This window comes from Salvia splendens, chromosome 21 (genome assembly GCF_004379255.2).
Source record: "Salvia splendens isolate huo1 chromosome 21, SspV2, whole genome shotgun sequence".
Taxonomy (NCBI): Eukaryota; Viridiplantae; Streptophyta; class Magnoliopsida; order Lamiales; family Lamiaceae; genus Salvia; species Salvia splendens.
Window position 1 is genome coordinate 20,474,980 of NC_056052.1, and position 12,931 is coordinate 20,487,910.

The window sequence follows — 12,931 nt, forward strand, 5'->3', positions numbered from 1 at the left end:
TCAAGAAGTTTTCTTATAGTTGAGTCATTTCCATATATAGTAACTTTTTTTTTCTCTCTCTTACTTTATTCTCTCTACTTTATACACTTTTTACTTTATCCTTTCTACCTTTTTCTCTCATAGTTGAGTCATGTCCAAAATAAAAAATTCCGCTCAGCGGTGCGCTAGGCGATCCGGGCGCTGCAATAGCGCCGAGCGGAATTTTTTATTTTTTATTTTTGAAACACTATATATAATGTCGACTGCATTGCTGATATAATGTACACATGTATTATCATGCACAACATGATTGTCGAAGATGAAGGTGTACAACTGACTAGTTGGACCAACGACGATAATGAAGCCGGTCCAAGCCACGGCGTGGCCGCCCCCAACGTACGGAGTGGGGTACCTCACGATGAAGCCGACCGCCTCCAAGCACATGCCGACATGCGCCAAACGGAGGCTCATATTCGACTCCAAAAGGATTTAATTGAAGAGTTATGGGCGCGGAGGACTGCACGGTGTTAGTTTTTTTTTAATTATGTAATTTTTTTTAATTAATGTACTTTGGGTGCTGCAATAGCGCCGAGCGGATCGCCCAGCGCACCGCCTAGCGCCGCGAAACCGCCGAGTGCTCGGCGGTTTTTAATTCCAAAATTCACTGGGCGGTTGCAATGGACCGCCTAGCGCCAGCGCTCGGCTAGGCGGTGCGCTAGGCGCCATTGCGGATGGCCTCATAGTTGAGTCATTTCCATATATAGTAACTTTTTTTTCTCTTTCTTACTTTATTCTCTCTACTTTATTCACTTTTTACTTTATCCTTTCTACCTTTTTCTCTGTCTTACTTTTTTATCTATTTATTTAACACACTTAAAATCCTTTTCTTAAACTTCGTGTCAAAAAGTTTCGCCTCAACTATGAGGAAACGAATGGAGTACTACTTAGTAGAAAAAATACTAAAAAATTTGGTTTTGTTCATTACTCTATGATGAAAAATATGGTTGATTACAGGTAGTATACTAAACAACATTGTTTGTTTATGAATCAATAATAGTATTCCCTCTGTCCCTCTATAGTAGAAGCGTTTCATTTTCAGCACTCGTTTTGAAAAAATGATAATAAATAATTAAAATAGAGAAAATGTAAAATAAGAGAAAGAATAATATAGTGAAGACTCTTAACTATATTATTCTCTCTTTTTACTTTACTTTCTCTCCACTTTAACTATTTATTATAATTTTTTCAAAATGAGTGTTCAAAATGAAACACCTCTACTACAGAGGGACGGAGAGGGACGGAGGGAGTATCATTTAATTCATTGATCGACATATAAATTTCACAGTTTTCATATCTGATTCAATTTCGCTTAAATTTTTCATCGTGGCATAATTGAGAACAAATTCAAAATTTTATGACTTTTCTAACTGATTTTTAAAATTAGAGGACAAACCAGAATTTGAACAATAATTTATCCTTTATAATAATACTACATATTGTTTTTCACTACATCTAGTTTATATCTGAGATATCCCTAGATTTTTTTTATTATATTGTGTTCATATTTAGCTTTTCATTCTTGGTCACTAACACGATTTGTTAGTAGATTAAAAATGGTAGAAAACAGACTGACAAAAAGAGGAGTAACGATGAACCATTATTTCTAATTTAAGGACCGATTGTTGAGCACGTTCAAACTTCATGATTTTTTTGACAAATTGTCGTTATTTTAATTAGGTTATGGGGTGAACTCATTTTTACCCATGAGAGTTAAAACGAGACCATCACTGTCAAACTCCAACAACTATGCAGATGACTACACATTCAATTTAGGTCAGATCATGATACATAGAATTTGCTTTTTAAAGTTAATAATATTGAAGGACCACTCTTACTCATACATGTCACACCAAATTGAAGATAATTTTACTAGTTTGTTGGGCCAAGTAATAGTAGAACAAGAACAACCCATATCATCTTTGATCCACTCTCTCCATCCGCACTTAGAAGTCCCGATTGAGTTCAGGGTGCAAAAAATTAGTAGAATGTGAGGCTCACTTTTATACATTAGATTTATAATGAAATATAAGTGAAATAGGGTAGTATAATGACGGACGGAAACAAAACTCCGAATCACACTAGGTAAAACCGACAATGCAAAACTAAGAACTAATATAAACCATACACCCAAAATAGATGGTCCAAATCAAATATTAGCCGATCATCGAAAGGGTGTGATTTACGAACCCAAATCAAGAACAATGGGCGTGATTTACGAACCCAAATCCTCCCGCGATTATAGGCTCGAAACTTTAAAGCATAAAACTAGTCGAAGAAATTCCATGAATTAGTACATTATAACATACACTTATGAAATTATACTTCCTTAGTCCCATAAAATTTCTTTTTTTAGACACTGCTCCACCACGAATTTAATTGTGATATCATGTAGTAATGATATTAAACAGAGCAAAACGAGGAAATAAATTTAGACAAAGATTTAGGAACATGATGACTCACATAACCCACTTGGATACAAGAATAAAGTCTGGCAAACTTCAAATCAGCACACACTGGAAAGTGTAAATAGTTGTTTGGTGTATTTTTCAAGATTCTTACATCTTTTATCTGAGATGTATATGGACACATACAAGGTATGAAAGAGGTACATTATCTAACTGTTTATTTGGACAACTTAAGGCACATCTTCACAATTTTCCTGTTTCAGATAAAATACAGTATGCTGCATTATCAAAACATGCCCAAAATAATAAAATTATTTATGAGTAATAAATTTATACTTACCTTTACAGTGAATAGAAGAGTACCATCGGAAACTTGTTGGCCGGCAGAAACCCGAAGCCCACTGATGTAACGAGCACGAGTTGCCTTCACAACATGCTGCACACCGAAGTTAACACGAATGGGATAAGGCATCGTAACATAGGTGGAGGAAAGCTTCGCAGGAAATAACGACATACTTCCATTTTCATTGCTTCTAAGACAATTATCGGTTGCCCTTCTGGAACTTTCTCCCCGTCCTTCACCAAAACTTTAACGACTAGACCAGCCATAGGAGCTGCAACGGAAGCAGGAGGATGTGAGGATGCCTCAGTGGTGGGTCCGTGTTGATTGGATTAATCAATGTCAACAAGATCGTGTCTGTTTTTCCGTCTGAAATGATGATGGCACGATCCATGCCAGATGTCGATGTGCTCGAACTGATCCTGTGAATGTGGGCGCAATTCATATTCTTGAATTAGTACAAAAGTGAAAAACGGATTGCATTAACAAACGATATATCATGCTTGCTATAATGGTTATTGGCTTAAGATCGAACCTTCTGATAAACAGCCATGCTGGCATTCGTGCTTAAACCATCATGTTCAATTCGAAAATCATGGTTGCCCAAGTGCACTATGTTCAGCTCGAGATCAGGAACACTGCTTCCTCCCGTCTGTAAAGGCATGTTAATAGTTAAGACTTAAGATGCGAGTTTCTGAAATAAAAAGTGCAATATCTGAAGGAATCCAAAAGCAAAACAAAAATTGGCTTGAGATGAGGAGACAACAAGAAAACCTCAATTAGATATTTCCCTTTTGGCATATGTGTGACATGTACAGGTACGAGTTTTGGGCCACCCTTGCTCGATTCATCTTCTCATTCAAGCTCCATTGTGCGTTTAGCAAAGTGATTCACTCGGAAAGGAGGATTAGCATACCATATAGATAGACTACCTGCACAGATTGCAGAATATGTATCAACAGATTCTGCTAATACAGCAGCTTCGATGCGTCTAGGGGGTTGAGTCCTAAACGAAATTACCAGGGGAAATTTCTCTCGCTGATGCATGCTCTTTTTCACAAAGACAAGCAGTAGCAATGGCTGCACTACGTGCAGCAGAATTGTACACTAGCTTAGTTGATAAATCATCATCAGGATCAACTAACAGATCATCTTTATGTAGCTCGATGAAATGGGTTTCAACTTCTCCTTTCTCAAAAGCTCCGTGATTTGCAAGCTTTGAGAGAAAATCAATATTGGTTGGCAGACCTGCAACCTAAGAAAAAGTAATCCATCTAGTAAATTAATTAAATCATTCACTGCAATTTAAAATTTATGCATCAGAAAAACTAAGCTGGTGATTAAATTATGACTTAGATAGCAGAACTCCCATAGCAGTTCATATGATATAAAATTCATTGAGAGTCTAAAGAACCTTATCAATATTGCCAGTTCATACTACCTGAAACTTCGAAAGGCTGTCCCTCATTTTAATCAATGCACCTGTTCGATCTTCTCCCCACACTACAAGTTTAGCTATCATGGGATCATAATGCATGCTAACTGTATCTCCCTGCTCAACTCCAGTCTCCACCCTAACTGGTAATTGGAATTCACTAGATATAAGAAAAGATGTCTACAAAACAAGAAAAGTGCAAAATTCCACATCAAAAGAGAATGATATTCAAAACAACAAAAAAAAACAATGAAAGGAGGACTCTATTCGTCAAACAAGCTATAACATTTTGAAAAAAATCATCCAAACTTTTTATTTCTCTTTTCGAGTCTATGGCCACCAAAACTATTTAAGTTTCTGCAAACATTTATGGAATATTAATATTCCTAAGATAATCTGGCTAAAGTGTATTTAGATGGAAACCAGCAGTATAATACTACTAGTTCAGGTGGCAATTGGAAAACAATAATCTTTTGCATGGAAAATGCAAAAGAGAGACAGAGTTGAACAGAAATAAGCAATTTACCCAAAAGGAGATCAAATTAGTTAAAGATCTCCTTTATTAGAGCCAACAGCTTCCCTGTGCATATTTGTTAGAAGGAAAATTTTGAGGTATGGCATGCCTTTCCTTTGATTTAGTCATCATTACTTTGTGTACCTTCTGATGAAGCTTGGACAGGATGATAATGATGAAGAATTCCAGTTGCTGGAAGAAATCCTTTTGGAACATTCTCAGCATATATTCGGGCTTCAAAAGCATGGCCTGTCACAAGAAAATCCTATAAAGAATCTTGAATAAACCCAAGGAATTGGAAATGTTCAATTAAATTCCAATCCCTGGGTTTGGAGCAAAATAAGGTTAATCATTAGATTAAGTAACCATATCTATACATGAGATGCAAAAAAACCTATACTAGGAGATATCAACTATACAAGACAACAGTCAAGAACATAATACAAAACCCACGAAGGGTGAGAGATGTTTAGTGGAAACTAGTACTCCTAAGAAACAACCTGTCAATAAATTTTTTTAACTCAAGATCAAAACATCCTGACTATGACATTTGCCTATTTCCAGGCATGCAATGACATAAATAGGAATGATAATATTGGTAATGTTCAACAATTACACATACTTATCCAGTAATCAATAAAAATTTAGATGATTTGAGTTTGGGAATAAAAGCCCTAAAATATATATACTCTATACAATCTGAGATCCGATCTCAACTCAAGCTATACTCAAAATCAACTCCAAAGCGCACACACACACCATGTAAACACAGTGAATTTAAAGCTCCCACATAGAAGATATCTTACCTAACAAGGGCACCTCTGATTGGCTAACTGGAAGAGGTTCTCCATTAGCAACACGTATTTGCCACTCCACGAGATCTTGACCAACAATCATCTCAGTAACTGGATGCTCAACCTGCAAGAAAGGGTGATATTTTTTTCTGCATTTAGAGGATATAGACATAGAATAAAGAGAATAGATGGCCCGGAGTGATCTAATCACCTGGAGACGGGTGTTCATCTCCATAAAATAAAATTCTCCAGCCAGAGTATCAACTATAAATTCAACAGTACCCGCACTGTGATAATTCACTGCCTACAAAAATAAAGAAAAGACATTTATTATGAGGATTTACTACGATAAGAGGTGATAATGGACATAGATTATATGGGTGAGCATAGTTCACCTTAGCTGCAGACACAGCTGCTTGTCCCAAGTGTGACCGAAAATCACCACTGATGTTCGGCTGCATATACAAAATTTGTCAGAGATCAGGAAGAAATCATTATGGTTACTCACTATTAGAAATAATGCAGCAAAGGCTGAAAGAGGATTACAGCAGGAGCTTCTTCAATAATCTTTTGGTGTCTCCTCTGTACACTGCAATCTCTCTCATTTAGATGTACGATATTGCCATGTTTGTCCCCAAATATCTACAATTAGAAACATAGATAAGTGGTGTAAGCTGTCATCGCTACCATGGCATTAAGTGGATTACATCTTTCAATCTGTCTTTGTATCAAATTCTGTGGTTAAAATTTCCAAATAGTAACAATATGACCAGTATATTGCAAGAGCTTCAGAGACAAAAGTTAAAAGATAAAAGGTTTTATATAGCCAACTGAATAATCAATGTCAAATGAATACATGTACTTCTATATGCCTTGTTTTTTAATATATTTCTCTAGCAGGATAGTGTTTATTCCAAAAGATGCTGCAGCTTCTCTTTGTGCTCCAATAAACGAATCAACAAAATCTTCAGGACTTTGTACAATCCCCATGCCCTAAAGTAGGCAAGAACCCGATAATGCTTCAAGGTTATCAATGACATTGACCTAATTCAGGTTATAAATAGAAGGAATGACAAGAAAACATAAAGAAGACAAAAAGATAAATTAATATCATGATAAGAAAATAACCTAAGTGGCTAATTTTCCCAAATGTCACTTTTTTCAGATTTCAAAATCATTTTCTATGCACATTCTCATTTTCAAAAATGAAACAACAACAAACACATAAACTACATTGGAATCATTGCAAACTGAATTAAGAATGAAATGAACTCGTATAGTAAATATTACACAAAAAATGGTTCAAGCGTCATACATTGTTCCAATATCTAAGGCCTTATCTTCCCATCTCTCTTTCCTTTCCTAATCACATGGAATAAAATAAATAGAATGCATCACATATAATTTGATATCCTAGACATGACACTCCAATTTCTCTACCATTTGAGCTTATAACTTATCTTTCCGCATCTAAATCCCAGCAAAATGCTCCACATATAACACAATTCCATTATTTCCAAAGCACAACAAAAAATTTCTGTCAATTATAACTAAAAGAAAAACTGCAATGTATCATCAAATTCAGACCTTGACTTTCCATATAACATTCCAGTAGCTAAAGCCCTATCTTCATCTCTCTTTTATTTCCTATTCATAGAGAATCAAGTAAGTAGAATGCACCACATAACACTGTAATACTCCAGCTTGTGTGTGCGCGTGTGCGTGTGAGATGGAGATATAATTACTTCTGAGTAAGGATCGAGTGAAGAATGCCTATGATTCCTATATCATAATTCTCTAACTTTTCATTTTGTTTGTTCATTTTTTTTATATTAATAATTAGGTAGTCTTTGCCTATATCATAATTCTCCAACTTTTCTTTTTTTGTTCTATTTTTTCAGAAATACCGGGAGGTGATGTATTAAGTGACCCTAATATAGAGAATATTCCATTCTTTAAAGAGGTACACATTTTTTGTAGTTTTTTTTTGTATGCCACAATCTTATTAATTTAGGCAGAGAGTTGTTTGCTGATGACAAATTCCGCCTGCATTCTTCCAGTCCGAAATCAAGGAAACACAAGTAAAATTTAAAATTAGATTCTTTACTTTGACTATTAGCATTTCCTTAATGTTTATAAATTGTTAATTTTTTTCGTTGGTATTTGTCATACATGTGTTATGCATTCGTCATCACGGCAACGATGTATGGAGAAGAAGTCGCAAATAAGAACGCCTCTTGTCTTGGAGCAGTTCAAGGGTTCATGGACTATATTCATCGTTTCAAGCGTCCGAGACTTGTTGCGGATTCAGGTTCATTTGATGTCCCTTTGAAAGGGTTTACATGTAATTTTGTTAACTCATTTGGCTATGTCAAGAAACGTGGCTTATCCCCGGAGGCACTTTATCCGTGGGTGGGTCACCCAAGTTCTTCAAGATATGAACCTCCTAATGGCGACTGGGATGGTATTGTGATGGTGGGCGAACATCAAGTCAAAGATGTGAGTAATTTGTATTACATACATTTTATAAAAAAAAACTCTTTATATTGATATTTTAATCATTGACTGATTGTATAGCATAAAAAGTTTTGGATTAAAAACTTTGTAAGGCTGAAGACCCATGATGATGTTGAACGGATGCTGCATATGCAACCAGTGGCTAGTTCTGTTTTATTGACATAGGAATTCAGAAGATGTTGTAGTGGGGTATGAAATATTTCTTTTTCTACATTTCAATTTTTAGTTTATTAATTGATAAAGTATTTAAAAACATTATTAATTTATATAGATATTAATTGTTAGAATATTAGAATATTTTTTAGTAGTGTTTTATACCGATACAAGTTTCAAAATATTCTAACAATTAATATCTATATAAATTAATAATGTTTTTAAATACTTTATCAATTAATAAACTAGAAATTGAAATGTAGAAAAAGAAGTAATTCATACCCCACTACAACACCTTCTGAATTCCTATGTCAATAAAACAGAACTAGCCACTGGTTGCTTATGCAGCATCCGTTCAACATCATCATGGGTCTTCAGCCTTACAAAATTTTTAATCCAAATCTTTTCATGCTATACAATCAGTCAATGATTAAAATATCAATATAAAGAGTTTTTTTTATAAAATGTAGGTAATACAAATTACTCACATCTTTGACTTGATGTTCGCCCACCATCACAAGACCATCCCAGTCGCCATTAGGAGGTTCATATCTTGAAGAACTTGGGTGACCCACCCACGGATAAAGTGCCTCCGGGGATAAGCCACGTTTCTTGACATAGCCAAATGAGTTAACAAAATTACATGTAAACCCTTTCAAAGGGACATCAAATGAACCTGAATCCGTAACAAGTCTCGGACGCTTGAAACGATGAATATAGTCCATGAACTCTTGAACTGCTCCAAGACAAGAGGCGTTCTTATTTGCGACTTCTTCTCCATACATCGTTGCCGTGATGACGAATGCATAACACATGTTTGACAAATACCAACGAAAAAAATTAACAATTTATAAACATTAAGGAAATGCTAATAGTCAAAGTAAAAAATCTAATTTTAAATTTTACTTGTGTTTCCTTGATTTCGGACTGGGAGAATGCATGCGGGATTTGTCATCAGCAAACAACTCTCAACCTAAATTAATAAAAATTAATTAATAAGATTGTGGCATACAAAAAAAAACTACAAAAAATGTGTACCTCTTTAAAGAATGGAATATTCTCTATATTAGGGTCACTTAATACATCACCTCCCGGTATTTCTGAAAAAATAGAACAAAAAAAGAAAAGTTGGAGAATTATGATATAGGCAAAGACTACCTAATTATTAATATAAAAAAAATGAACAAACAAAATGAAAAGTTAGAGAATTATGATATAGGAATCATAGGCATTCTTCACTCGATCCTTACTCAGAAGTAATTATATCTCCATCTCACACATGCACACGCGCACACACAAGCTGGAGTATTACAGTGTTATGTGGTGCATTCTACTTAATTGATTCTCTATGAATAGGAAATAAAAGAGAGATGAAGATAGGGCTTTAGCTACTGGAATGTTATATGGAAAGTCAAGGTCTGAATTTGATGATACATTGCATTTTTTCTTTTAGTTATAATTGACAGAAAATTTTTGTTGTGCTTTGGAAATAATGGAATTGTGTTATATGTGGAGCATTTTGCTGGGATTTAGATGCGGAAAGATAAGCTATAAGCTCAAATGGTAGAAAAATTGGAGTGTCATGTCTAGGATATCAAATTATATGTGATGCATTCTATTTATTTTATTCCATGTGATTAGGAAAGGAAAGAGAGATGGGAAGATAAGGCCTTAGATATTGGAACAATGCATGGAAATTAGAAAGTCAATTTGACCATTTTGATGATAAATTGCAGTTTTTCTTTTAGTTATAGTTGGCAAAAAAAAATTTTGTTGTGCTTTGGAAATAATGGAATCGAGTTAAATGTGGGGCATTTTGCTTGGATTTAGATGTGGAAAGATAAGTTATAAGCTCAAATGGTAGAGAAATTGGAGATTCATTTGCAGGATATCAATTTATGTGTTATGTGATGCATTCTGTTTTTTGCGTGATTAGGAAAGGAAAGAGAGATGGGGAAGATAGGGCCTTCGCTATTGGAAAGATGCATGGAAATTGGAAATTGGATTTCACCATTTTGATGATAAATTGCAGTTTGCCTTTTAGTAATAGTTCGCAGAAATTATTCTTGTGCTTTAGAAAGAATGGAGTCATGATATATGTGGAGCAATTAGCTAGCCTTATACTCTAAACCGGGGAGTAGAATTTAGATGTGGAAAGATAAGTTATAAGCACAAACGGTAGAGAAATTAGAGTTTCATCTCTAGGATATCAATTGATGTAAAAGTGGTGATGCTAATAAAAAATCATTATGGGGATCGTGTTGACATTATTCTAGGAGCTGGTTTTGTTGTAATTGGTACTGTAATAAGTTGTTGAAAGTACCATATTTCAGATGAGCATGTGTGTTAGGATATGCTAAGCAATTGTGAAAGAGTGTACATATATTTTTATGATTCAGATTATGGACAATGAGTCACTGATCTAGTCGAAGAATGTGAGTGATAATGCTTGTAAGTTTGCTCTTCCGATGGTTGTGTAAAGGTACGAGAGAACTGGGATGAAAACGAAGTTAGGGCAATGGTTATGTATCGTAGACATGGATATGGAAATCTCGGGTAAACAGTGCTAAAAAAAGAATGTTGTAACTGGATACGATATTTAGTTGGACAAAGAGTTTAGGGTTTAGTTGGTTACGATGTTCAGTAGGACAGAGAGTTATGCGAATATACTGACTTCTGTGTGTTTCTACTTTCTAAAATGTTGCCTTCACTGATTTAACTCACACATATACCAATTATCTCTTGAAAGAACGGCAACAATATATTTGTTGAATCAGTGCTACAATATTGATCCACACCTTACAATCACTGCTACTTCCCTCCATAAAACTATCATCTACCCCACTCACTCTCAATCCCCTCATAATCCCCTTTTCTCCTACTATTATTCACTTGGGAAATTAATCAAACAACTGGCAGGCAGTTTATACATCAACTAAAAATAAAAATGATTGAGCAAAACAACATGACATCAACTTGAGGGGATGTATAATAGGTGATTTGTAATCAAAATTACTAGTTAGATAGCTAGCTAATCACATTAATGAAGAATTGTAAGACAAACAAAAGATAAAGAACAATACTCACCAATGCCTGTGGACATGATTTTCTTCCAACTTCCTATAAGATGTTTTTTCTTCAAACTTCCTAGTTAGAGCAAGCTAATTACATGATTCTTTTTGAAGATGTTTTTTTCTTTTTGAATGATTTGGAGGTAGCTAACTAGATGAAGTGAGGAACCAAGAGAGGAAGTTTTTTTTTGGTAGGGATAAGGGTGTGAAGCTAGGATGGGGAAGGGTTTTTTTTGAGGTGGGTCTATGTAAGATAGGAGGGGGAAGGGTTTTGATTGCATTGTATTAACTTTTTAAGTTTTTAACCTTCTACTAATACTAACTTCATTTTATTAATATGAGTTATTAAGTTTTCTTTATTACACCTAAAATGCTAAGTTAATTAAACTAAGGCTCCATTTGGTATCATGGAAATGGGATGACGGAATTGGAATTGGAATTGGAATTGGAATTGGAGCCTTCAATTCCAAATTAAATTTTGGTACCACAAAATATTTTGATTTGAAATTGAATTACAATTACAAATTTACAATTGCTCCAAATTCCACATTTTGAATTTCATATCAAAAGTAGATCATTGGAATTCTAAATAGTTATATACTTGGACACATTCACATACTACACACATTTCACATCTATTAGTATGTCATTTTACCAAACAAATTATTTGAATTCAATTCCTTCAAATTTACTTCCTTGTAAATCTAATCCCAATTCAATTTCAATTCTGTGTACCGAACGAACCCTAATTACTCATTCCTTAAATTCCCTGTCAATTCAATTTCAATTCCGTGTAGCAAACGGACCCTAATTACTCATTCCTTAACTTCCCTATCCAAAGAAAGTGCTTATTTGTGAAGAGTTCTAGCATGAAAGGCGATGGACTAGAACATAAGTTTATTTCATGATATAAAAAACCGAACATATAAGTTCATTCTAGTAAAATAATTATTAATCTTTGACAATTGATTAGGAACATAAAATCACTATTCATCTAAGCAACTCAAAGAGACGCTGTAAATCATTAAATCAGAAACATTACCACATTAAGGAGAGCTTCGGTATACTTCCGCGAATCCAATTACTAGAAATTGAACGAATTCAATCCAATTGAATATCTTCCATGGCAAAGGAGCGCATCGTAGCTCTCCTTGCTTCTTCAGCTGAACCCGGCACTCGACCCTTTATCCATGTAACCAATTACTCGAAACAGATCGGATTTCAATTCAATTAAATCCAATTGAACACATAATATCATCCATAACAAAGGAGCGCATTGTAGCTCTCCTAGCTTCTTCAGCTGAAGAAGGCGCTTCACCGCCAATCCATATGACCAATTACTCGAAATTGATCCGATTTCCGTTCTATTCAATCCAATTGAACACAGAATACCACCTATGGCAAAGGAGCGCATCGCAGCTCTCCTTGCTTCTACAACTGAACCCAGCGCTAGACCGCCCATCCATATCACCAATTACTCGAAACAAATCCAATTTCAATTCAATTCAATCCAATTGAACATAGAATATTACCCGTGGCAAAGGAGCACATCGTAGCTCTCCTCACTTCTACAGCTGAAGCCGGCGCTCGACCGCCAATCCATATCACCAATTACTCGAAACAGATCCAATTTCAATTCAATTCGATCCAATTGAACACAAAA

At 34.9% G+C, this 12,931-nt stretch overlaps 1 pseudogene; it reads right to left on the bottom strand.

The window, feature by feature from the left end:
- Positions 1-2,462: 2,462 nt before the first annotated feature.
- LOC121784361 lies at positions 2,463-12,730 on the bottom strand (annotated as a pseudogene).
- Positions 12,731-12,931: the final 201 nt, after the last annotated feature.